The following is a 27,788-nucleotide window of genomic DNA, read 5'->3' on the forward strand; positions in this document are numbered from 1 at the left end:
ATTTTGTTGAATCCTATTAGGGAGAAGATTTAGGAAAGAATAAGGGTTAAGGAGAGAGAAATGAAATTAAACAGATTTCGTTCTGTTTGCATAGAAACTGACGGATACTGCTACCTTTAACCCCGCCTTCAGTCTCACTCTCCCAAGCCAACCAGCCGTTCAGTCCAGAACTATGTGGATATGCCGGACAGCAAGGATTAGATTTCAAACTGAGCCGTTGTGTAGAATTCCCATTGCATAATAGCTAGATAATCATTTTTATAACGATTCGATATAAAGATTAAACTTGCCCTTACATTCCTCTTGAATTATTAGCCACCCTTTCTAATTAAAAGTTGAGTTTTATTAAGAAGAATTTACCACATCATTAAACCTATGCTGGTTTTGAAAATCTATAGCCCAAGGATCTAAAAGACTGGCAGGCAGGAAGAGCTGATTTTAAAATGTACTGTAGACTTCCAGAATATTGAAATAACTAGATGCTACTCATTTAACTCTTTGGCATTAAAGGCATAAATAAGATGTCCAAGTATAGAGTGTTAATTTAAAGTACCCAAATACTCAAAAAATTAAATATTATCTTCTAGTTTTGAACATTTAAGCTTTTTGTGATAGTCATATAGAGATCAAGTACAGGTTGCTTTTTCCTTCCATCCCTCTCTGCTGGGTGTAGCATAAGTCTTTTAAAAGTAACTGGGCTTTTGAATGTTTCTCACTGGCTAATTCATTTGGTTCCAAGACTTTCTATACGTGTGTAGATATTTAGATGAATCTTAAGCATCTGCAGATGCATCATTTGGTATCATCCAAAATGATTTGCAACTTTTTCTAAATATATTTTTCCACTGGAGGAATTGAAACACACAATAAGAGTTACTTAAGGTCCCATTTGAGTTAGAAATAAATGTGATTAGGATTTCTAGTGCTTGAATTTCTATCCTGCTGCCAATCCTACTCAGGCACTCATTTCTTGCTAAGATTGATGAGAATTTGAATATGGGTGACACTTAGATGATTAGTAGTGTTATACTTGTTCCTTAGACTTGCAAATCACTTGCTCTACCCTTGTTGCTTTAACAAATTTACTTTAGGGACATGTTATAACAACACAAAATCTTAAAATTCTGGTTGATTTTTAAGATCTAGTGTTAACTATTCTCTAGCATGTTACTACTGAAATAAATCTACCTGTTTTCTCAACATAGTCCCAAGGTTGGCAAGGCTTCCAGGAGGATCAACTTGGTGGTTTAGTAGAAAGAGAGCTACCCTCAGTTTACAAATTGCTGTAGAGGTGTGTCCAAATCTTCCTGACCCTATTTGAGGTTTTCTTGGCAAAGATACTGGAGTGTTTTGCCATTTCCTTCTCCAGCTCATTTTACAGATGAGGAAATTGAGGCAAATAAAGTTAAGTGACTTGCTCAGAGTCACCCAGCTAGTTAAGTGTCTGTGTCCAGATTTGAACTCCAGGCCTTCATTCTGTTCCACCTAGCTGCCCCTGTTTAAAAGACTGGTTCAAATCTCTCCTTCAACTCATACTGTCTGTGAGACCCTAGACTTGTGTTGACAAACCCTTGGCATGCTTGAAGGAAGTGGATGTGGAGAACTGTTCTCCTACTCCTCTCCTTATGCCCCTGAGGACATTTCTGATATCTCCTGCCTCTGACCAGCAACCCAGAGGAATTGACTTCTCCCTCCCCTGTCTGGGTAAGTGGGGGGTCGGGTTGACATGCAGCATGAGGGTTGCTGTTTGAGCACTGGGTCTCTAAAAAGTTTACCATCACTGCCCTAGACTAATCACCTACTCTTCCAGTGCCCCAAACAACTCTTTAAGATTATTAAATTGTTGAGGAAGTGCCTCACCAAGAGCTGCTTAATATATATAGATATTGTAAAATATACGTATATATAGTCCTAAGGTTAGAGTTTGTACATTAAAATATTTTTTAAATGCTATTTGATTCATTCATTTTATGTTTGAGAATTTTCAATCCATTGTGTGTTTTTTTTTGTTTGTTTGTGCATTACAAACTAAAGGAATTAGTTTTGCATATTTTCTAGCCATACTATCTTCTTTACTCCCAAGCATGTCATCCTGGACTCTTCTCTGTTTTTACAGATGAATCTGATGGTTGCAGAAGCTATATTTGAATTTATGATAGTTTCTATATTTTTTTCCCTTTTAATCACAAACTCTTCCTCTATCCATTGATAAGAAAGTATTTCCTTCCTTGTTCCTTAATTTGCTTATGATGCCACCTTTTATGTATAAGTCACATCCTTTTGGAACTTTTCTTGGCATATGATATGAAATGTTGATCTGTGTTTATTTTCTTGTTGATAACTCTCTAGGTTTCCCATCAGTTTTTGTCAGATAGTGAGACCTTATCCCAGTAATTGATGGCTTCTGAGTTTTAATGAACACTATATTGTGGTATTTATTTGTTTCTAGGTATGTTGTTATATATGTTAAATATGTATGTTACCTAGATACATACCTAGGTACATACATAAATCTAACTATGTATGCTACCTAATCTGTATATTTCTCCAAACAGTGCTTATGTACCTTTTAAAATTTATTTTATTTTATTGCCCTTTGAGGAACTTAATTTAATTATTGGTGTAGAAAATAAAATTTTAACTTCCCTATACTTCCCCTATCTCCAAGCTACCTATCTAGTCAGATTGTTATCTTTATAGTCACAGTTCCTGGCTCACTGTCCTTAATAAATGATTGGTTTGATTATTTTATTTTTGGACCTCCAATTTTTGTTTGGCTTGAAACATCTATGTGCCTTTCCCGTTTACTGAGTTCAAAAGAAATTTTTCTGTAAATGTAATCATACTTTAATATTTACAAATAAGACTTCAAGAAATCCAAGCTTTGAGAATATAGTTCCCAGAAAATAAGAACCTTAGCATCAGGATACCTGAGCTCTAGGATTGGCTCTGCCATAAAACTGTGTGACTTTGGGCAAGCCATGTTATAGGTGTAGAGTGTTTGGACTTGGAATCAGAATAGACTTGGGTCCAGGCCCTGGCTATGTCACACTCTGTTTCTGTGACCTTGAAGTTATGATGGTTTGGGTAAATCTCTTCATTAAAATCAGGTGGTTGGACTAGATGATCTCTAAAGTTCTTACTATCCCTAAAATTCATTTATTCTGTTATAATTTAGTCTTTTACACAACCAAGTTTACTCTATTCCCTTATTATATATGTTATTGTTAGCACTTCTGAAGGAGGGATTTTATCTGTAGATTATTGAACTGAATTTTAAAAGAAGAAAGTCTAGAGTTGGCTATAAAAGCACTCATTCATTTGATATTTTTCAAGCCCCTTTAATGTATGAGGTACTTTGGTTAGGCATAGAGGAAGATACAAAGATAAGTAAGTAGTTAACATCTTTGTCCTACCATATAAGACTGTTAACTGACTTAATAGGAGAAATAAGAAATGTATTCATATTACTGTGATTCAGATTACAGATTTCTATAGGCACTTAATAAATGCTTGTTTAATTTAATGATACAAAATAGAGTAAGCTAAATGCATAAGATGAATACAGTCAAGGTAATAAGATCATTCAGAATGAGGAGAGATCCTTTTTGGTATAGTAATAAAGGAAGGTTTTGTGGAGGTGACTTAAATGTGAGGGGCCAAGAAAAGCATAGAGAGGGGAATCTGACCTAGTGTTCTTTTGAGACCCAATTTAAAATATTTCTGTGGGTTTTAAAGCTAGGGCATACTCATAGTATTATCAACAGTGGAAGGGACCTTATAAGTCAAGGCTAAATACCTCATTTTACAGATGAGGAAACTCAGGGTCATAGAGGTGAAATGATTGTACTCAAGGCCACACAAGTAGAAGTGCAGCATCAGGATTCAAGCCCAGGTCTTTGGCCTCAAATTCCAGACCTCTTGACAACACAGGATAGGCACTCTTCAAGGAGCTGTACCAAATGTTTCTTGTTGGTATGGTTATATTCTGTAATGTACTTCTTTTGTTTGGTATCATTTTGTTAATTGTTTATATACTAATCAGAGATTAAAATTGAAGATGCCTACTCTTCAAGAGTGAGACTATCATGACATATAACAAAGGTAGAGTCTTGATTGTGATTTGGCTTCCAGGTATGTAAAGATAGGGTTCTATTTTTTAAATTACTATTGACAAGTTTGGTTGTTTGTTTCTAGTAAATTTGCCCTGGTTTGATGTATTGCCAGAATTTGGATAAACACTGTCTGTGTGTGTGTGTGTGTGTGTGTGTGCGTGCGCGCACATATATTCATGGATTTTTAAAGGATGGTTCTATCTTTGAGAACAAATGAACATTTTTGAGACATGTATGAGAAGAAAACTGAGTGCTATTCTTTCTTAAACCACATACATTGTTATTCTTTTGGTTGATCTGAGCAGTGATCCTGGTCCATCTGTCCCTTGATCATTTGGATTTGAACCTGACTGAACTGGTGGGTAGTTAAAGTAGCTTAAACTGAAGTATGCCACAAATAGCTAAATATGGATGCAGAATCCAAGAGCATCAAATGGACAGCATTTTTCAGATATTTATAGCCTGAAAGCAAAGTCAGTGGCAGGAAAAAAAACTCAGCTGCCTAGCTAAACTGTCTGTGCTTTCTGGTAAACAGTGAGAACATTTAAAATTGACTACTTTACCATGAATGGGTGGTAAGAGGAGGATCTTGTACAGCAGTAATTTAAAGTAACACTCACTAGCATAGCTTGAATCATTATACAACAGCTGTTTGAGTATAATATGTCTCTACAAATGCATGTAAAAATGTGTTCTTTGGTTCTTGAATGTTTAGAGGGAAAAGGTAATTAACTGAAAAGTGAATCAAGAACTGGAAATGCTATGTGTTGATCACTAAGGAGAATATGGTACAATTATTATTATTTTTTGGTACAATGTCATTGTGTTGATTATGATTGCTTTATCTAGTCATCACTTATTAATGATTTTGGGGGGAACATTTTGGAAACTTGAGCAGCTAGCTACTTTTTCAGTAAACAGATAGAAAAATAAGTAGCAAACACTAGCAAATTCTTCAGGTTCAGTGATGATGAGAATTTGGTAAAATTTTCTCACAAATTCTCCCATTTTGGTAGGGCAGAGATAGTGTCTACTATGAAACATTGCCATTGTTTCATCATTTTTTAGGGGGGGGGTCAGATTTGAACTTGGATTTTCTTTTTTATGTGTTATGCAATTGTGGCTTTGCCTTATATGGAAAGGAAAGAGTATGAAAACAGGGCTTGGGAGAGGATAAAAAGAATTTTGTGACAAAGAAAAGTAGGCTTTATAAAGAAGAGTAACAAAAAAGTGGTGGCAAGTCAATGATCTTGTTCAGTATCTAATGCTTTGTATCTTTAGAAATTAGTTACTTGGGGCAGTTAGGGAGGTGGCTCAATGGATAGAGAGCCAGGTGATAGAGATGGGAGGTCCCAGTTAAAATTTGATGTCAGACACTTCCTAGCTTTGTGACCCAATTACTTAATCCCAGTTGCCAGCCTTCACTGCTCTTCTGCCTTGGAACTTAGTATCAGTTCTAAGATAGAAGGTAAAGGTTTAAAAAAAAGTTGCTTATGAGAAATAAATTTTGTTGGCATTAGAAATAAGATGTTATGTCAAGCCAAAGGTTTATGTGACAGTTGCTCTCTCTAGTAACACACAATGATTTGATCACTTTTCAATAGTGAAAGTATTCAATTACCATTAGTACTAGCTGAATTAAGCTACAAAATGTTCAGATGTCTGATCTCATGTGCATTTCTATTGAAATAATTTTTAAACTTTGTGTAACTAGAGAGGTGTTTGGTCTTGCTAAATATAGGAGGAGCTGGAAGTATGCTGAGGACACTACTAAAATGACTTCATTCTGGTTTGGCAGAGAATTAATTACTTTCTGGTATTTTGTAAGAACACCTTTCCTTCCAAGGTATCCCTAAGTATTTCATGGAGCTAATAAATGAAACCAACCAGCATGTGTATCTTACACTAATGGGAGGTGAAAAGAGAATTGTATTGTGTAGCCCAGAATAGTAGTTCTAGTATATGCTAAGAAAAGGAAATAGAAATTGAACCCTCAAGATCACATACAAGACTTCAGTTGTTAAGGTATATACAAATCAAACATATTCCTAATTTCAGTAGTAATTTACCTTCAAGGGGGAAACTAAGTGAATTACATTCTTAGTTTTCATTTCAGATGAAAGGAGATGAGAATTCTGCCACATATTAGTTACTTGTCTGTCTACTTTGGGCTTAGAAACATAGTTTCTGAGATGGTGATAGCAATTTCTTCCTTTGTAAATAGTCTCCAGTATTTTCTAAAATCTGACTTAAGTGTTGCTCATTTAGTTGCCTTTCTCTCCCTTCTCACTGCTTTCCCTTCTCCCTTCTTTCCTCTCTACTCTTCCCCTCCGCTTTATTCTCTACAGATGATTTCTCTATGTCTCTGAGGCTGGAAGTGCAGAGATCACTCATAGGCCCAATCCCAGTCTGATTGAGATGGAAGCTTAACCTGCTCAGTTTTTCTGACCTGTTCCAAGATTCTCCCTATATTAGTGCCAGCCTTAGTTTGAAATCCTATGAACTTCAGTATTACCACATTTCAGAACTCCTATAATCAAGCCTCAGCCTCCCCAGCAACTAAGATCACAAGCTTGGGCCATCATCCCCTGCCCCAATTAAGAGCCTGTATAATTTGATGTATTTAGGTTATAATATACCTTAAAATGCCCTTGTGAATATATTCTTCTTTTTGGGATACAATTATTATTGAGCAGATAAGGAGGAAATTTTGGCCATACAATTTAAATGTCTGGAGGAGCTGATTTGAGGAGAGAAAATTGAAATAAATGATTTAAGGCATTTAGGAGAGACCATGTTATCTTGCAAAGATTGGGAATCAGGAGACAAGAGTACCAGACTTAGTGATATGACCTTGGGAAAATCACTTCATGACCTTGGGCGATGGGAATTTGGAGTAGATCACTGTTTCTTTAAACTCTGAAATTCTGTAATTCTATGATTCTGAATGCTTAGTACTATATTGTATTTAATGGATGTGATATTTTCTAAATGCTTTTTGTAAAAAAGTAGAAACAAGGAAAGATTATTTATAATGGCAAAAGTAATAATTCACATTTCTATACTATATAAAGTTTTAAGATTCAGAGATATAAGGGATCTGAGAAATTATCTAATCTAGCCCCCTGATTTTCTAAAGAAACATTGAAAAGAAGTAACTTACTCAAGGTCACACAGGCATTGTCAAAACCAAGATCCAAATAAATTCTTGACTCTAGATTCAAAAGTTTACTAGGTGCTTTAATAGTAATCCTGTGAGAGAGATAATGCAAATATTTCCTTATTTACAGATGAAATCAGGATAGTAGAATGAAATGTTAAAAGAAGCATTAAATTTTACAGAAATATCATTTGATCTTTTTTTAAAATCACCATGTTATTCTTCTTAAACACTGAAGAAACAGATGTAATAAGGGTTGTATCTTCCCAAGATCAGGAGTGAAGTCAGTAGCTGAGTAGTGATGGGAACTCAACTTCAAATACTCCAGCCTTCGGATTACTGGTCTCCCTCCCCCCAACCCCCACCCCAAACCTTACTGCTTTCCTGCTTTCCCTTAGGGATATGCACTACTAAAGCTGAAGGTCAGGAGAACTTGATGACAGTGAGAAATGCCAGATTGTTAGATTCACAGTCTTTAAGGGAAATGACTGAAGCACTGTTACCTAGGATACTCAAAACAAAAGTGGACAAAACACCAGAAAATACAGGGATGAGAATAACCCTGCAGTGACATTCAAGAGGTAGGAGAGATGCCCCAGTAGATCCTTTTTTTCCACCCCCCTCCCATTTCTTTTGTCTACTAAAAGTCTTTTGGGATTTGAAACTGTCATTCAAGTCAATTTGAGCATTTTATGCATAATACTTAGACCCTTGGATATGACCTAATAGCATTCCCATCCCCCCCTGCTGTATGACTCATTCAATTAAATCTTCCTACTGTGGTGCAACATGCCATTTTGGAATGCTCTCAGATAGATTTCAGGTGGTACTTTTATTAAAATATTTAGCACACATCAAACATAGTAATTTAATTATAATGTCTTTTTATATGTCAACAGTCCCATCATCTGTATAGATATTTAATTGTTCTTTTATTAGAGAGGATAGATTTATTCTTATCATTGGGTTCCTCTTTCACTTAATGACACATTCTCTCAATTGCTGACTAAGACTTAGGGGCATAGAATACATTTAACTGGCCTACTTACTTTGTCCAGCATTTTGTTCTAACCAGTTGAACTCACTAGCCACAGACATGTATGTTTTAGGCATTATGAAAAAAACATTTATAAGTCCAGCCTTTTCTTCACAGAGCTTAAGTGTCTTGGTTCACTATATATTTCAGAAGGATTTTAAATTAGTCTTAATGATACTTTTCATACTTTTTTTAGCTTTCCCCCTCTTTCTCATTTTTTCTGTTCTCTACAAATGAATATTAAGAGAAAAGCAAGCTTTTTCTGTTGATATCCTTGGGAGTTCCAGAAAGTTTAGTGTTTTTGTCCACTTGGTTTTCCTGGGAATAACTCTTGAACTGTTAGAAGACAGGTTCTAGTCTTGACTTAACTACTTATTAGCATTGTGACTTTGGATAGATAAATGACCTAACCTCTTTGAACTTCAGTTTGCAATAATTAAAATTAATCTTGGAGACTGTATATTAAATTATAATGATTTATTAGTAAAAATGAGAGACTGAAAGAAAAATCACCAGGTTGCCCTAACTAAAAAAAAGAAAAAAAAACTCTCCCCTCCCATGCTTCCCAGGATTCAGGAGGAGTGTTAAGCTGCTCCAGAAAAGAGAGAGAAACCGGGCTCCAGTTTGTGGTCTGGGAGAGACTCAGCCAAAAATGAGAGAAAGTTCAGCTCCCTCTACTGCCAATGACATCACTTTTACAGGGTTCTCTGATTGGATGATCTGGGTCACAAGCCCTGACCAGCAGACACAACAGCTCCAAGAGGCACTTCCTAAGTCAGGACTCCAGGTGACCCTGGAGCACTTTAATTACATGATTTAATGCACATGGACTGGTAAGCATTGCATTTTTGTTAATTTTACACAAGTTTCTTTTTCTAAACCCACTTGGAAAATATTTTATTTTTCCCTTTATAGCTGCTTATAGAAAGGTCTCTCTATTTGTAGTAATGCAGGCAATTAAACAAAAACCCTTGAAGGAGCATCAAATAGTGTATATAACATTTTGCCCTCACAGACTGCCACCTCTCCACAGTAGGGAGATGTTGTTTCATTATCTTTTCTCAGAAGCCATCATTAGTTTTTACTAATTCAGGATTTGACTTCTTTTTAGTTTTATTTTTTAGTTTACTTTATTATAGCTATTGTGTATATTCTCCTGGTCATGGGAATCTCACTTTCTATCAGTTCATGCATATCTTTCCATGTTTCTCTGAATTCTAGCAAAGTACAGTGAAAGGTTTTATTAGCTCTGGAATTTGGTGTTCTGGCCCTGCCTTTGGCACATACTGACTAGCTACTCGTGGATAAATCACATAACCTGCCTATAAAATGAAGAGGTTAGAATAGATGGCCTCTGAGATCCCTTACAGCTCTCTTATGCTATGCTCCTCATAGCATAATTTCTTACAGTACAACATTTCATTATGTTCACATATACATATTTTAATGGATATGCAATTTCATCCAGGTAGGCAGCTTTTGAAGGAAACCCCACTAGCAAAACAAATTAGCATCTACTCTGCAACCCAAGACTTTAAGAGTTGCTTGAGGCATCAGGAGGTGAAGGGGACAAGTGCCCAGCCTACATATATACTTCTTAGGAGAGATTTGAAACCAGGTCTTCCCATTTTTGAGCCCAGTTTGCCAGTTCTCCTATTCACTACTCCACTCTGCCTCTTATGTTCATAGTGTTTTTAGTCATTCTCCAGTTGGTGAGCACCTACTTTGTTTCTGTTTCTTTGCTAATAATACCTGCTTTGTCTGCTTCACAGGTTGTTAAGATCAACTGAGAGAGCGTTAATGTACAGAAAATCAGTGATTTTTTTTCCTCAGTGTGTGCAACTCCTTAAAGTGGGAATTCCCTTTACTAAAGCAGATCACAGTTTGTGACCTCAGTAAATAAGATTTGCAGAGTTGCCTGCAGCACATTGAGGTTAAATGACTTGCCAAGGATTATATAGTTAATAAGTGTCAAGGGTAGAAATTTGAAACTAGGTCTTATCAACTCAAAGCTCAGTATTTTATCCAGTATAACAAGCTGCTATTGTCATGTTAAAGTGCCTACTATGTGTCAAGCACTATTCTAGGCACTGAAAATACAGAGATAAATATATTCCTTGTCCTCAAAGAGCTTACATTTTATAGGGAAAGATAGACACATACAAACATAGCTAAAATAAATATTGAGTAATCTTTTTCTGGAGAGGAGGGAGAATGTGGAGGAACAGGCAATTGTGTAAATCAGGAGTGGTCTTATGTAGGAGATGCTGCTAAAACTGAGTTTTGAAAGGAATTAGGACTTAAGAGGCAGAATTGGGAAATGAATACATTTTAGGCTTATTAAGACAGAGATGAGAGAAGAATAGCAGGAAGATCAGTTTAGCTGGAGGGTTGAATATATGTTAGGAAGTAAAGTCAAATAGACTTGGAAAGATAGATGAGAAAAATTAAACAAAATAGTTTATATTTGATCCTAGAGTTAATAGGGAGCCATTGGAGTTTACTGAGCTGGGAAGCAAGTAGTCAGACCTCTGCTTTATTGATTTAGCAACTATTTAGAGAACAGATTGGCAGGGGGAGAACCTTGAGGCTAGGACACCAAGAAGGAGGAAGTTTAATAGTTCAGGCAATAGAAGAAGTATTCATGATTGTACTTTAGCTGAGCTCAGTATATGATTTTGGGCATGAACCTTTACCATACTATACAATATCAATAACACAATTTTTTAGAATAGAGTTAGTGTGACTTGAAAATTCAGTTTGTGTTATAGAACCAGCAATAGATTTACTAAATATTTGGAGTGTGCTGTGAATTGCACAAAGGAGTTACTACTTTTAGGGCTCTTTAGTAGAGTCTTTTAGGAGTTAAAACAAAACTGAAGTCCCAGGTTGTATATATAAGCTCAATTATAACGATTCCTTTATCTTTGATAAGGGAGGAAAAAACTCTTTATTTTCCCACAAATTTATTTCGTCCTACAATTTGGCAGTATAGCAGCTATTGATAACCTATCCTTGCTTAGTTGGAAAGAAATTTGATTTAGCCTGAAGTGGAGAGCCAGAAAGGGGAAGAGGTACAACAGAATGACTTAAACTCCAAGTCATGAGAAGAAAATTTAATTGAGAAATGAAGAAGAATCTTGAAAACATAAGTGCCTGTTTTTAATTTTGAATAGGAGCCCAAGATAATTATTTTTTATGTGAAGAAATACTAAATAATGAGGACATGTGAGGGGTATGCCATAATAGGGAAGAATGTGTATCTTTCCGTTAGTTTATGAACGAGGTAAAATCAAGAGGGACTTTATTGTTTTGAGTTCAGTACAAGTTACTTCTAAACATTAAATATTTGTGTTAAATTAATTGCTATAGAATTTATATTTTAATGCTTGCCTTTGATTTGTCTGATTGCAGTATTCATTGATTAATCTCAAGTAAATTATAAATGTGAGGAAAATCAGTCTTATTATTTAGCTATGCTTTTTTTAAAATATATTTTATTTGCTCATTTCCAAGCATTATTCGTTAAAGACATAGATCATTTTCTTTTCCTCCCCCCCACCCCCCATAGCATTAGATGTTTTCTTGATTTGAACCCATTGCTTTGTTGATAATATTTGCATTAGAGTGTTCATTTAGAGCCTCTCCTCTGTCATGTCCCCTCAACCGCTGTATTCAGGCAGTTGCTTTTTCCTCGGTGTTTCCACTCCCATAGTTTATCCTTTGCTTATGAATAGTGTTTTTTTCTCCTGGATCCCTGCAAATTGTTCAGGGACATTACACCGCCATTAAGGGAGACGTCCATTACGTTCGATTATACCACAGTGTATTAGTCTCTGTGTACAATGTTCTCCTGGTTCTGCTCCTCTCGCTCTGCATCACTTCCTGGAGGTTGTTCTAGTCTCCATGGAATTCCTCCACTTTATTATTCCTTTTAGCACAATAGTATTCCATCACCAACATATACCACAGTTTGTTCAGCCATTCCCCAATTGATGGGCATCCCCTCGTTTTCCAGTTTTTGGCCACCACAAAGAGCGCAGCTATGAATATTCTTGTACAAGTCTTTTTCTCCATTATCTCTTTGGGGTACAGACCCAGCAGTGCTATGGCTGGATCAAAGGGTAGATATTCTTTTGTCGCCCTTTGGGCATAGTTCCAAATTGCCCTCTAGAATGGTTGGATCAGTTCACAACTCCACCAGCAGTGAATTAATGTCCCTACTTTGCCACATCCCCTCCAGCATTCATTACTTTCCTTTGCTGTTATGTTTAGCTATGCTCTTTTTAAGGAACAGCTAGATGATACAGAGGATAGAGTGTCAGGCCTAGATGTAGAAAGACTCATTTCCTGAGTTCCAGTCTGGTCTCAGACACTAGCTATGGGATCCTGGGCAAATCACTTAACCGTATTTGCTTCAGTCTCCTTATCCATAAAAAGAACTGGAGAAGGAAATGGAAAACCATTCTAGTCTCTTTCCCCCAAATGGGGTCACAAAAATTCAGATACTGCTGAAATAATTGAACAAAAAATTCTCTCTTTTTTCTGAAATGGGTAGGTGGATAATGATTAGTTGAGTTTTTTTAAGAACACATTTCCTTTTTAAAAAAAAAAAGAATGCATTTCCTCATCTTGCCAGTTTGCAAATGCAGGGATTCATCATGGGCATTCTAGTACCACTTAGCATGGGAACTTTGATCTTCTCTGTTTCCTACCAGGGTTGGTTTGACCCTCTTTCAGCAATATGATGGTCCATGTTACAGAGATTCACCTTATTGACGTCAAACTCAGGATGAACACTTCATTGGCATGGCCTACTGTAGCTCAGAAAGCATGAATTCAGGAGATCTACCAGTCTTAGCTTCTCTGGGACCTGCAGGCATTCACCACCAGGTTAATGGTTAGTTTGTATCAGCTGACAGCCAAGAAAAGATGTAACAAAAGAGCCTTTCAAAATCAAAGAATGACGTCTTTGCTGACTGATGGCTTAAATTAGACTTTCTAAGATTATTTCTATTTTAATAGATATATATTATGGGTTTTGAAAAGTTTTGAAGAATTCAAAGATTATATAATTATTTGATTGACACATTAAGAAATCATACTATATTTTATTTCATTGAAACTGAACAATGTTCCAAATTAGGTACGACTGTTTAATTTCACATTTGTCTTTTCTTATGAATCTAGTTCCTCAAGTCCTATAGCCATTCTTCTATTCAATTCAGCCTGGCATTTAATAATTGCTTATCATGTGCCAGGCAATGTGCTGGGCATTGAAGGAATAAAGACAAGAATGAAACAGCCCTTATGGAGTTATATGTTATATAATGTTACATATTTATACACACATGTTTATATATATAATTATACATATTTATTCATATATGCATGTATATACCTATGTGTATCTATATCTATATATGTGTGTGTGTGAGAGAGAGAGAGAGAGAGAAAGAGAGAGAGAGAGAGAGAGAGAGAGAGAGAGAAAGGCATTGGATTTAGGACTGATAGGGACCTCAGAGATAGGCTTACATAGTTTAATAGATGAGAAGATTGAGTACCAGAGGCTAAGATTTGAACACAAGTCCTTTGACGATATATCTTATACTGCTACATATTTCATGGTTGCCTAAAGGGCATTTGACTTATGTTTGTTTCTGTTTTTAATACCACACAGTTCAATAGACAAATAGAAAAGTAGCTTAGATTAAATTTAAGTTGTGTTGGCAATACTATAGAATCTGATTATGCAGAGCCATTCCTCCTCCACCTATACCTAAGCTGAATTTATTGTTATTTTTAATTAGTTATCAGTTATAAGGTCTCCCTGATAATTAGCAGTCTACTTTTATTATAATTCTATCATTTAAAGTTATTCAAGCACCAGAAGTATCTTTGTAGTTGTTAGTCATTTTGTCATTTCATGTATCATTCTTATCAATTCATTTTACCTTGAACAAATGTTATAAAAAAGTGCGGAAATATACATATATTGATGTATGCTTTCTTATTTTACTATTGCTATCTAAGCATTATCACTGAATTCTTCCCAAATATCTAAAAACATTATCTAAACAACTAGCCATGCCAGTTTCCTTGCTTCAGGTTTGACTTAAGAATAGTTGAAGGGGGCAGCTGAATAGCTCAATGGATTAAGAACCAGGCCTAGAGACTGGTCTAGAGAGGTCCTGGGTTCAAATCTGATCTCATTTCCTAGTCCTGTGACCTTGGGCAAGTCATTTAACCTCCATTGACCAGTCCTTACCACTCCTCTGCCTTGGAACCAATACAATATTGATTCTAAGGTGGAAGATAAGGGTTAAAAAAAAAAGAATAGTTGAAGTAGACATTATAATTTTTTTGGACTTTTATGGGTCTCCTTCAGATATACAGTTCTTTCTGCTTTATAACTTCCCCCCCTTGATAAATTTCCCAGTATTTTGACTGACTTCCCCCCTTACTGGTTACAATAGAAAGAGATTATAACCAATGTTTATATGATATTTTCAACCTTCTCCTAACATTCCAAACTTATTCAGGAAACATTTTACTAGTAATAGGTTGCTGGGTAATTTTATGCATCAGTTTTTTAGCAGTGACAGTAGGAATCATCAGCTCCATAGCTTCCAAAGTGCCTTAGAAAAACTCTTAAATTTCCTGTTATCCTGAAAGCACAGTATGACCTGCCTAAAAACTAATCAACCTCAACACTTAGTTCTACAGTAAGGCTCATTAGTTCTTAGATAAAATACTTTTAGTTCTAGAGTAGAGTAAGTTCTTGAACCACAAACTATCCTTTAGCTTTTAAAATAGAAGCCTAAACTTATAGGAAGGCTAAAAGTAGATGGAGTAGAAAAATGAAAGTATTATTATTATTTTTAGTTATTCACAGTAAGATAATCATGGCAGGAATAGGACTACTCTTTTGGAATGCTTTTATAATATAAATATCCCACTGGAAAGAAGCAGACCTACTTGATTCCTATTTAGTTTCTCTAACCAGGCAGAAGAATCTTCAAACTTGAAAAGGAAGAATAAACTTTGAGACAAAAGAAGTCCAACAGAGGAGAGAAAGATTGGAAAGAACAGAGGGTGAACAGAAGAGAGCTCATACAAGGGCAGCTAACTCATAATTTCTCTTCTACTAACACTACTCTGGGCTTCATCCTGACCCAGCCCTGGGTACCTCCCTCCCTATTTCAGTTTTTTTATGTTGTCTTTCCCTGTTAGATGTAAGCTCCTTGAGGGCAGGGAATACCTTTTGCCTTTTATGTGTATCCTCATGATTGCACAGTGCCTGACATAAAATAGACACTTAATCACTTCATTGACTGACTGACAAAGGGACATTTTACCACATTCAGTAAGTTCAGAACCAGGTTTATTATGTATCAAGGCCTTAAAGATATGAGGGACCATTCTCAGTAATCTTTGAGAAATCATATAGTTAAGCAGTCAGTAATCACTTATTTAACATACTTATGCCAGGAACACACAAAGACAGAGGTAAAATAGTGCCAGCCTTCTAGAACTTATATTCTGTCAGGAAGTTAGCAACACATATATAAGTGCATACAAATTAAATATGAGGTAATTTGATGGGGAAGGTCAGAGCTTTGGAGGAAGGCTTCAGGAAAGGCTTCATATAAGAGGAAGTGGTGTCCAAGGAGTGCTTTGATGGAAATGAGTGATTCTAAGAGGTACAGGTGAGGAGAAAATGAATTTCAGGCAAATTCATGAAGGCAGGAGATATTCTCTGAGTAAGGAACAACAGGAAAACCAATTTGTTCTGTCTGTAGAATTGTGTGAAGGGCAGTAATGAAGTAATGAAGGGCAGTAAATCTGGAAAAGGTAGATTGGAGGGAGGTTGTGAAGGACTTTAAGTAGCAAATACAGCTTCTATTTGATCTGGAGCCATTGGAGTTTATTGAGTAGGGGAGTTATGTGATTTGACTTTTAGGAAAATTGCTTTTGTAGCTTGTGATAGATAGTTTGGAAGTTAGGGAACTAATTAGATTTTCATAGTCATAGAAAACCATAGATTTTCATATCAAAGGTGACAGAGTCCTGAACTAAGGAGGTAGTCATTGAGTAGACATAAGGGGAGGGAACTCAGAGCTGTGGAGATCAAAGTGACAAGACTTTGGAACTGATTATATATGAAGAGTGGAAAAAGGGAAAACAAAAATTTGAGAATGATTTCAAGTTAAAGGTTGATGGTACCCTCATTAGTAATAGGGAATTAATACAGAAGTTACTCAAAAGTAATAGGGAAGAAGGGTGAATATTTGAGAAAAGATAATGAGTAAATGTAAATAAATATGATCTTATGATTGTTTCAAAAATTGACTTCACAAGTACAAGTTGTGGGAGACATGGTTAGACAGCAGTTTGTCTGGAAAAGATATGGGGATTGTAGAGGATTATAAAATCAATATATGGATTAGCAATTTGATATAATAAATAGCCAAAGAAATTGTCATTTTAGCCTGTATTAAAAGAAGCATAGCCTCCAAGAATAAGGAGATGATTATCCTTTTTCACTCTTACCTTTTAAGAGTATTTCTGGACTATTGAGTTTGGTTTGGGATACCACAGTTTTGGAAGGAAATTCTCAAACTGGAGTATCCAGAGAAGGGCAGATAGCAGGATGAAGAACTTTGAGGCCATGCCCTGTGAAGATCTAAGAAGACTTCCACCTATTGCATGCTGAGCACTGTGCTAGGTGACTACATACTAAGGCAGATGGAGTGGGGAGGAGTGTTAGCACAGAGGGCTCTAATACACAATATTTCATGATCCTTGGATAAGATTTCAGATTCATAAACAAAATCTTATGTGAAGTCTGAGGGGAAGTTAGGGGAATCAGGAAAAATTTGGGGGAGGAGTGGCATTTGAATTGGAGCAACAGGGAATATTTCCATATACAAAGTAAAACATAAAAAGATTATATATAAAAACTTTAAAAATATAATAATTTCAACATATTACTTTTAAAGCTTGTTTGTGTTTCCTTGAATTTGGTCTTGAATTGGATTTCAACCAGAGAGTCAGGAGAGAGGGCATTATTAGCAGAGAATACTTCTGTTTGGAAGGACCAAATTTATTTTCATTCCTTCCTTGCTTCCTTTGTTGCTTCCTTTGTTCCTTCATTCCTTCCTCCCTCATTCCCTCCCTCCCTTCTCTCCTTCCCTCCCTTCTTTCCTTCTCTTACCTCCTGTCTTCGAATCAATACTATGTATTGGTTCCAAGGAAGAAGAATGGTAAGAGCTAGGCAATGGGAGTTAAGTGACTTGCCCAGGATCACACAGCTAAGGAGGTATCAGACCAGATTTGAACCAAGGACCTTCCATCTCTAGGCCGGGCTCTCAATCCACTGAGCCACCTAACTCCCCCCAGTCATTTATTTTCTTAGAAATTTGTCAGTTTCTCTTGCTGTGATATCTTTTAAGTTGGCCTATATATTTTTAAACAGAGGCCAACTTGTAGTAGACTACAATCATGTTCGTGGAATGGTAGGATGAGATAATGCTAGGCAGAGACATCTGAATTTGAATAGGAAGTCAGCAGGAATCCTCTGAGGATCTTTGAACCCAGGAATGACATGACCACATTTGTGAATAAAAAAGATTATTTTGTTAGCTATGTGAAGGATTGATGGAAAAGGAGGGCAGTAGAAGCTTGAAGACTCACTAGACCCATGTTGGTGAAGACGTGGTAAGCATACCCCAGCATGCTGGAGAGACTGCTCCCCTCCCCCTCTCCACCACACCTTGAGGACATTTTTTCACATATTCTTCCCTTTTGCTCAACAGTCCAATGGGAGCACTTCCTTCACTGTCTGGAGTAATGCTGTAGGTTCACCGGTGGCTCCAAGGTATAGTTTGGGCACACGATCACTAGAAGGTTCACCAATGCTGCACTAGGCTAACGCAAGGTGGCTGTTAAGGAGGGCATGTGTGTACTTAGGGTATTATCAGTAGAGATGAAGATGGGGAGGAAAGGAATAAGCATTTATTGAGACCTACTGTGTGCCAAGTACTTCATAAAGATCTCATTTAATCCTCATGACATCCCTGAGAGGTGCTATTTATGTTTACTTTTGAGAAAACTGAGATGGTATTTAAGTGACTTGCCCAGGGTCACTTAGCTAGTAGGTATCTGAGGCTGGATTTGAACTTTAGTCTTAGGACTTTATCCATTTCACCACCTACCTGCCTCTTGAGGTAAGGAGACATTACTAAAACTGGCAAATATTTGAGGTGAGGGAGAGGGGAGGATCAATGATAACACATATTCCTTTGCTGTTGCCGTGACACAGTGGGTATTGATTGAGTTTATAGCAATTATTCCTTTAATCCTATAGTAGGTAGTGGCTCTCATCGTTTGGGGTATGGGTTCCAGAAGATTAGGACTTTGTGGAGAAAGGATAGTTAGGGTTAGGGAGTATAGAAATGTGGCAAGCCTGTGCCTACTGTTGGGATAAACCTCTGGGGACAACTCAAATCTGAGGTATCTTATTTTTTCCATTGCAATTAGTTGGGCAGCTTTTCTTTCTAATGCTATTACCCATGCTTTTGTCCAGTTTCTCTCTTTTTTTTTCTTGTTTATTATTAGGTATAGCAAATCTAACTCAAGGATATCCGAAGGATTTTCTGGTTTCATCCCCTTTTCCTTACCTTTCTCCAATCCATTGTTGTGGGAAAGGACTGCAGAAGAGAAATCTCAAACTTCTTTGAACCTGAGAGTGAAGAGAAGTTCTTGTGATCACCTTGCAGGGGAAGCCACTCCTGGGTGGCCATTCTTTCTGAATAATAGAGGAATGATTATGAAGAATGTATCTACGTGCATAAAAAATGTCTGGTCTGATAAGATTACAACTTTGTGCTTTATAGAGTTCATTTACAGGAAAAAGTGAATCTGCTTTTAGCATTACTTGGATAGTATCAAGGGACTATTGAAACCAAAATCTTATTTTGTCTTCTTAAAAATGTGTCAGTTCCTGAGCTATAATAATATCTGTTAAAAATTAGCCTACTGTAGTTGTCTTAAAAAGTGGTCAGTTTCTAGTAGAAAAGAAAATAAAAAAAGACCACAGTCAGATGAAACCAAATGAGAGATTTTCCATAGAAACAAATTATATAACTAAAAACCCACACATAAAAATCTCCCTAAAACTTTTTTAGAGTGTGTGTATATTTCAAAGGCAGATGGCATAGTGAATGAATTTATAGTGAGCTTGGCTAAATTTTATAAAAAATTGCAAACATTAAAGCATCTAAAAGATAGTGAGGGTAACAGTCTACTCATTGAAACAAATTAGTATATTTCAACAAAATTTTCCCTCTCTTTTGGCTCATTAAATTATTTTGTCACTATTTCTTCCCACCTTTGGGTCAGGAGTTTCCTTTCCTGAACCATTGTGTCCTTAGGAATTGCTTGATTTCTTTGGCCAGATCTCTTGTTTTTTGTTTTGTTTTGTTTTTAACAGATAAACAACTGTATTTTTAAGATCTATTTGATGCTTTTCAAAAGATGGAGTTGAATGGCCCATGATAATTGCCATAGATTACTCATTATTTTCTTCATAGCTTTTAAAAACTCCATCAATCCATTTGGTTTCCATAAGAAATAGCCGTGGGAAGGATTTGCTTTTTCTTTTTGAAGGGAATAGGAAACACAAATGTATTCCCCAGTGCTATTTGGGGATCAGGAAAGGAAGCAAAACTATTATTTTTGACTTAATCGTAGTATTTCATAGGAATGAGAAAATCAGTAATGATGCCTTCATCAGGTTACTGTTTCAGAAACTTAAAAACAGTTTATGACCAAAAAAAAAAGAGTAAATATTTAGATTAACCAGAAGTTTTGTTATTTTGAACTAGTTATTCCTCAAGCTATCCCATGGATTTGTGATTACTTGGCTGATCCATTAGTGGGCCACATGATGACATAACAGCCTGGCACAGTCTTGTGATACTCTGGGAACAGCACTGGGAGCAGCCATAGACTACATCCTGTCTCTTACTATTTTGTTATGTGATTTTGGGCAGGGCCTCAGTGGTTTCTTCATCTCTAAAATCAAAGGGTTATATTAAATCACTTCTAATAACATTCCTTTTAGTTCTAAATGTGAACATAACCATATTTACTTTGGACTCACATATTTTATTTATTTTTGAGCAAATTTTTATTGATTTCTTTTAAATCTCCCTCTTTGTTTTACAGTATCTCTTTCCTTACCTCTACCCAGAGAGCCATCCTTTATATTCCACATGTTTTATTTATGTACTTAATATGTATGCCAAGGTTTATATATGATCAACTTTGTTTACTACCTAGACATTTTTCTTTACCTTTCAAATGGATCAAGGGTTTTTCTAGTGAGAAGTGTTTTCTAGGCAGAAGAGTCATCTTCCCTATAGTTTTATCCATTCTTCTCATCTCATAGCTCTTTTAAAAATCATATTTCCTCTTTAGTGTCTTTGATACTTGCTAGTCTTCAGAGCATCTTGGAGAAGCATAAAGGCAAAATGGAAATAGGGTGGTGCCTACCTGTATATTAATTACAACAACTGTTATAAGATGCTTCATCACAAACTTCATTTATACCTTTCTGGTTTCCTTTTATAGAAGGTAAGTAATATTTTAGTTACTTGATTTGAAAAATAACCTACATTTCAAATTTTTCTTAATTTATATTTGTCCATTTTAGGATTTGGGGACAGAAAAGGGTGGATAGTATGTTATCCTTATGTTCCTCTACTGTTTTTAATAGTAAGTTTTGTGATTTTTTTTTAACCTAAGTTTTAAGAGGTTAAAGATACTTTTTTTTTCCACACATGAATAGAATGAGTTAAATTATAGTACATACTCAAATACCATAATATTCAGGAAGCCATTCTTGATCCTGCTCCAATTTCTAGTGCCCTAGCACTATTTTAACATTTATATTTATTTTATATTTTTTGTATATACTTTTATATGTGTATTTCTCCCTAATTCATACTCTCTTTGAGGACAAGGCTTGTTTGTTTCATTTTAGTCTTTGTGTCTGGCACGGAGGTAGTATTTATATATGCTCATTGATTGATTGACTAAGTTGTCAACCCTGTGAGAAGTATTAAATGCTAGTACTTTGATCTGTCACTTGGTATGATTTTTGCTATTTTCCATTTCTCCTTCTCTTAACTATTCCAACATATATCCATCTGCATCCCCTATTCTGGTGATTCAGTTTTGTCTGTTTACTCACCAATTCTGAAAATCTGTGATTTTTTTTTTTTAGAATTATTACAAAGCAAATTATTTCTCACATCCTTCCCACTGCCTGTCTACATTTTTGCTCAGATTACCCAGTATAGACACTAGCTCTTTAGTTTCATTTTTTAAAAAATTGAATTAAAATATGAATCCTTTCTGTAATATTTACAGGGAAAGATGAACTGGATATAAAGGACAGGGGATACGGAAAGTTTGTAGCAGGGAATGGAGGAGTTGAAGGGAGAGAGGGAATATGGCTGCCAGTGAGGCAAAAGGAGAGAGATGCCCCCTGCTGAGAGGCTATTTTTGAACAAAATGGGGTGTCCAAGAAAGGAGCCACTTATGATAGCCTGCAGGGATGTCTTCTCTATGCTGAAGATGCCCCAGAGCAGTTAAACATGAGCCCTCATGAGGGACAAGCCTTTCCCCAGACTTTGGTTGCCCAGCAGGGGTCTGATAAGGACTGTTTGTAGTTGGATGACTGAACTGAGGTTCAGCTCCCTCTATGCCCCAGAAAAGATAGTCCACTTATCTGACTGCGATATTCAAATATGACAAATTTTAATAACCAGTTCGGATTGGAGAGGTATCAGGGAAAAGGGAAGAGGGATCTCCCTAAATAAGGTTGGAGTCTTTCTCAGTTTTGGAGCTGAGGCTAGGCCTCACAGGTTGGTGAAGGGTTTCTCTTATTCCTGTCTATGCTATATCTTTGCTAGTTTTCTTAATTTCAAAATCTTAGCAGTACACAGCAAGCAACAAGAAAAGTTCTGACTTTCAGAGCTGGTTGGGCCTGTCTCTTTGGGCTGAAGAAAATAGAGGCTCTTCTATCCAGAGACTGGGCAGGCAAAGCTACTCCTACTTCCAACACCAGAAAGGAAGTGCTAGTCACAAGACCAACTGCCACTCCCGGTTGCCCCTTCCCCCACCAAATGTCAGTCTTGTCAATTTCTTCTCTCTCTAATATTCCCATTGTTGCTTGTTCCAACACAGTGGCAGAAAGTCAAGAACTTGTTTTAGTTTCCTTTCCACATCTCACATTTTGGAGCAATAGACTATATCTTTTTTTTTTTTTTTGAGCTGGAGCTTTTTACCATAGCAGAATTGAGAATTAGAAACTATAATATATTTCATTATTTCTATATCATATGAATGCTATTATCCCTTTATAATTTTATGAAGTTTTTCTGAAGGCACCAAAGGATTGAATAAGTATATTTTTATTATAGCAGTGATTGAGGCAAAGAAAGACTTGAAGAATTGCATTAAAAAGGAATTTTGAATTAATAGAGCATTATTTTTTTTTATAATTAGGAAATTATTGGGGAAACATTGGCACAGTTGCATATTTTCAGTCAGCAAATTAGATAATGTTTATGGAGTGGTGCTAGGCATTGTGGGGGATAGAGGATTTATATTAGATGTGTTTTCCCAGAGAATTAATCCTTGTTTGGGGAGATGAAGCATGAAGTCAATAAGTTAAATAAAAACATAATAAAAGATAATTCAAGAAATGTGATGATAGTGGGATTACTAAGTATCTTGGGGTTGTATATTGAATTCAAAGAAGTTCTGTGACTTCAGAAGAGGGTAAACTTTCAAAGTAGATGAGCATTTGCTGTGCAATATGATTGGAGTTTTGTGACAAAATTTTGATGCTGGCAAATTTCCCTTACCAGATGCCCCAAAGGTCTTAGTACATCTTTAAGCTCCTAAGGATTATTTAATACTTAAAGTATCAAATGAATTTAATATTTAAAATATAAAATAAAAATAGGTCTCTATGGAAGTATCTCAAATACAGGTACTCTAAAACTTTTTTGGGACACTCAGAATTTATTACATATGGAAAATTTTAGTACAAAAATTCCTTTATTTTGCTTCATAATTTTCTTGACATACTTTTTGTGAAGAAATATTCCATTTCCCTTTTTCCAATTTCCAATTCCATTTCTTTTTACCTTGTCCATTATTTTATGGATTCCTTTCTTCATGTGTAACATCATCTTCAGACCACCAGAGACACCATACCCATTCAGGAATGAATGAGTTAATTTAACCAGTTTTGGATTTGTATGATAGAGTGAGTTGATCTGATTGGTAATTCATCTAAACACTTTATATACCATCTCACTGTCTTCTCTTTATTAGGATTCATACCTTCTCTCCATCCGTGCCACTTCTTGCTCTGCAAACAATGGTTAAATCAGTATTTCCATTGGTTTTAGAAAGGAGAGTCCTATGTATCCACTTATCCCATAGATTCCCTAGACCAAAACTGCCCTCTCTGGCAGTCACTCCCCTATTTGTGTTCACCCTAAATATATTTTGGCAAATCTATCGCATACATGTGGACCAGAGGGGGCTGCCCCCTTCCCTACTCCTTGATATTTCTCCCATTATATGCCCCTCTGCTCAGCAGCCCAGTGGGAGTACTTCCTCCCTCTACTTTCTGAGGTAAGGCAGGGGACTCACATGCAGCAGAGGGTTGCCATTTGGGCACTTGGAATCTAAAATCTCTGCTCTGTATTTGACCTAGGCAGCTTCATCTCTATAAGATTGCAGTTTCCTCAACTGTTAATTGGGAATAATTTGTATAATCCTTAATTTCACAGGGTTATTTCAAATCTCAAATGAGATGATGTATTGAAGCACTTTGCAAACTTTTAAAGTATATGAATGTCAGTTATCAATATCATCAAATGTTATGTGAGTTATCACTGCTTAACATTTATGAAGCAACTGTAGAATAGTGATACTATTTTTTTTTATAATTTATTTGATCATTTCCAGAATAGTGATCCTATTAAGAACACATGAGAAATATATATAGCTTTATATATATATATATTTTTTTTTTAAACCCATAACTTCCTTCTTGGAATCAATACTGTGTCAATACATAGTTCCAAGGCAGAAGAGTGTTAAGGCCTAGGCAATGGGGTTTAAGTGACTTGCCCACGGTCACACAGCTGGGAAGTGTTTGAAGCCAGATTTGAACCTAGGACTTCCCATCTCTAGGACTGGCTCTCAATCCACTAAGCTACCCAGCTGCCTCCAACACATGAGAAATATAAGAGAAAATTTGTTATAATTCCTTACTTTGTATATTTCTTTTCAGCAAAAGAATACTCTTGAACTATACTTTTCTGATGGGGAACAGGACACTTTTTATTTTTTTAATTATTGTTTTAATTTATTTATTATCTTCATGCAAAACATACTTCCATATTGGCCATTGTTGAAAGAGCAAAATCATACATAATCAAAACCCCAAAATAAAAATTAAAAAAAAAAAACAAGAATACATTGATGTGAAAGACAACTCCAGAAGATATTTCTCTAATCATACTATTTTAAAAAAAGGAATGGTTTGTTAGTGGTTGTTTTCCAACTTGTTTTTGAAGTTTATTTAAGAATACAGGATAGATGAGCTTGCCAAGTGAATGTATTTCCTATTATTTGGCTGCCTTTTAAAGTGACTTGGCTAGCAATTTTCACTTGTATTGCCCTTTTAAAGTTGTCCTTTCCTCCTCATTGTAAAGTTTGATAGATTATGGGGAGAAGGGGGAGAAGAAAATAGCTGCATTTGCTATGCCCCAGTAAATGACTTTTAATATTGTTTTAATGCCTTAAGTTTGTACTCTGAAACAGGGTGTGTCAAAACAGCATGCTGTCATGTCTATTCTGTCTGTTCACCCAGTGTCCTCAAAGTAGATCTGACTCAGTGGTTTTGATCAGACCTGGCCTCCAACAGAGGCTAGGCAAAAGCAAGTGACTGTTTAAAGTTTACTAAAATATCTAGTCCTTTTTTTTTTTTTCTGAGGAGTAAAGTTCAAAGCCTATAGGTCCTTCATCTCATAGTGTCTCTTATATCTGCCATTTTGGAGTCCACAAAAGATATTTAGATTTATTGATGATTTTTGTTTTTTACTGTTTCTTGAATGAGGATCCTGTTTTAAGAACAGTTATCATGTGGTAAAATACATTTTTGGGGCTAAAAAGAACCTTACAAAATCTTAAAGAACATCTTTTACAGAAGAGAAATCTTATTTTAAAAGTTTAAAGCTATATGGTGTTTAAGTATAGCAGTTTAGTTCTGGGATTGAATTATTCTAAAATAGTTAAGATTGTACTAAATAACTCTTAAGAAAGAAAAACTGCTGGGTGCAGCTGGGTGGCTCAGTAGATTGAGAGTCAGGTCTAGAGATGGGAAGCCCTAAATTAAAATCTGGCCTCAGACACTTCTCAGCTGTGTGACCCTGGGCAAGTCACTTGACCCCCATTGCCTACCCCTTACCACTCTTATGCCTTGGAATCAAGACAGAAGGTAAGGGTTAAAAAAAAAAAGAAAGTAAAATTGCCAATTTGTTATTTCATGTTCGGAAGTGAAAGTTTCTAAAGAGGAGGAAATAATTCCTTTTCCTGAAGGACTCAAAGCTATTAACTTTTTCCCTTCCCAAATGGAAACTAATTATAGTTACTAAGGATAACTTGTTATAGTTACCATTTGGGAAGCATGGGCACTGTGAATTCCACAAAGAAATGCTCTGACATTTAAAATTTTTTAGAAAAAAGGTAATTTATGCTGAATCTTTCGATAATAGTATATAATATAAATAAGACAAAATTAACTGAATATACTTGCATATACACAAATATACATATGTATAGCTATATGTATGTATGTATGTATATATATATATATATTTATAGGGGGGGATGATGATCAGGACCTATGGTTTTATCTCTGTGGGAAGCAATTGTCCTAATGATTCCCTCTATTGATGAGGATTGGCAACTCAACCATAATTTTATAGTTTTAGTTGCCCAACATACTGAGTGTTTATGTGAGTTTGTCCAACATCACATAACCAGGATATGCTTGCATGGGCAGTACTTGAACCCAGGGCTTCTTGATTCAGATTTGGGCAGTATAATCATGCACTGAACTACGTTGCCTCTCTTAATCATAAAATAATGATAGAAATCTAAATCAAAGCTTATATGAAAAATGAAGCAAAATTATGGTTTTGGTTTCTTTTAGGAATAAAACATTTTCATAATTATAATCTTTCTATAAAAATTATTCATGCTCTCTTTTTCTTCCAGTTTCCCATTGATACAGACTTTTGAGGCAATATTTCCCATCCCACTTTCTCTTTCCTTGTGGAGAGGAATATTTCTTTCGACATAGGACTTTACTTATCCATCAACATTGATTCAGCTTCCCAAAAAGGGTTTTTTTTTTCCTAATGAATTTCAAGAATAAGGAATGGTCCAGTTGAGGGATATTGACTTCAGACTTTCCAAAGGAGCTTTACATTAGAGGAATGCTTGAAACACATATTTTATAAATGTTTGAAGTAATAACTATGTTCTAATGACTATAGACTGAAAATTAATTTATTTCCAACAAATTTAGATTTCCTTTCCCTTTAATTTTCTCTGGAGGTCAGCTTATTTCCTGTGACCTAAGGAACTTTTCTCTCCCTTTCAGTATCCAACTCAGAAGCAGGTGTGGAAGTGTTGGGAACAGGACTTTTGGGAAGAATTATATTAAGTGTGCTTGTATTGAAGACAAGTCTGGTAATTGTTTTGGAAAGGATAGGATGTAACTCACTTTTCCACATTCCTTGATAGATTTGATAACCTTTGGTATCAGAACATAATGCTGAAGAAGATGTCTGTCTCACCTTGAAAACCCCTTGATCTAGAAGATGGTTGTTACACTTCAAAGAAGGCAAATGATGGACTCTTCTACTTGAATTTGATTTCTTTTTGTCTGAACTGGACAGCCAGTAAGATAGTGAATTAATAATATTGGGTCGAACTTTTTTCTTTAGTCTTGAGTTGCTTTCTCAGTAACATTTCAGAAGTAAGTAGAGTGAACTCTCATCACCAAAGAGGGCCTTCAGTTTGGATGTTCTCAGAAGGCTCCCATTGCTCTCTTCTATCTGAAACCTCCCCTGTCAACACTTTTACTTTTTCTGTTTGTCTTTAAGAAGTCACAAAAACTTACCAATAAAGTTATACTGTTTAAATGCTTTTGTAGGGAAAATGCAATGAGTGATTACTAACCAAGAGAGCAAGGTTATTCTTTAAAATCTAAAGAAGTAGAAAGGGTGAAATTGATTTAAATTTCAGAATCTAAATAAAGCTGTTAAGATTTTTGGGGAGCTTTCTTTTAGTAGTGCCCTCTCTAAAAACAGAT

At 35.8% G+C, this 27,788-nt stretch overlaps 1 protein-coding gene and 1 long non-coding RNA gene across 5 annotated transcripts in view; both read left to right on the top strand.

Annotated features, from left to right (window-relative positions):
- Window positions 1-27,622, top strand: LOC103097837 (uncharacterized). Its single transcript, XR_461324.3, has 2 exons — window positions 1-9,144; window positions 27,218-27,622. It is a non-coding gene; the product is annotated as an uncharacterized LOC103097837 (long non-coding RNA).
- RASAL2 (RAS protein activator like 2) overlaps window positions 1-27,788 on the top strand; it is a 374,103-nt gene that overhangs the window by 1,233 nt on the left and 345,082 nt on the right. The window lies entirely within an intron of this gene.

Source organism: Monodelphis domestica, chromosome 2 (genome assembly GCF_027887165.1).
Source record: "Monodelphis domestica isolate mMonDom1 chromosome 2, mMonDom1.pri, whole genome shotgun sequence".
NCBI classification, from domain to species: Eukaryota; Metazoa; Chordata; class Mammalia; order Didelphimorphia; family Didelphidae; genus Monodelphis; species Monodelphis domestica.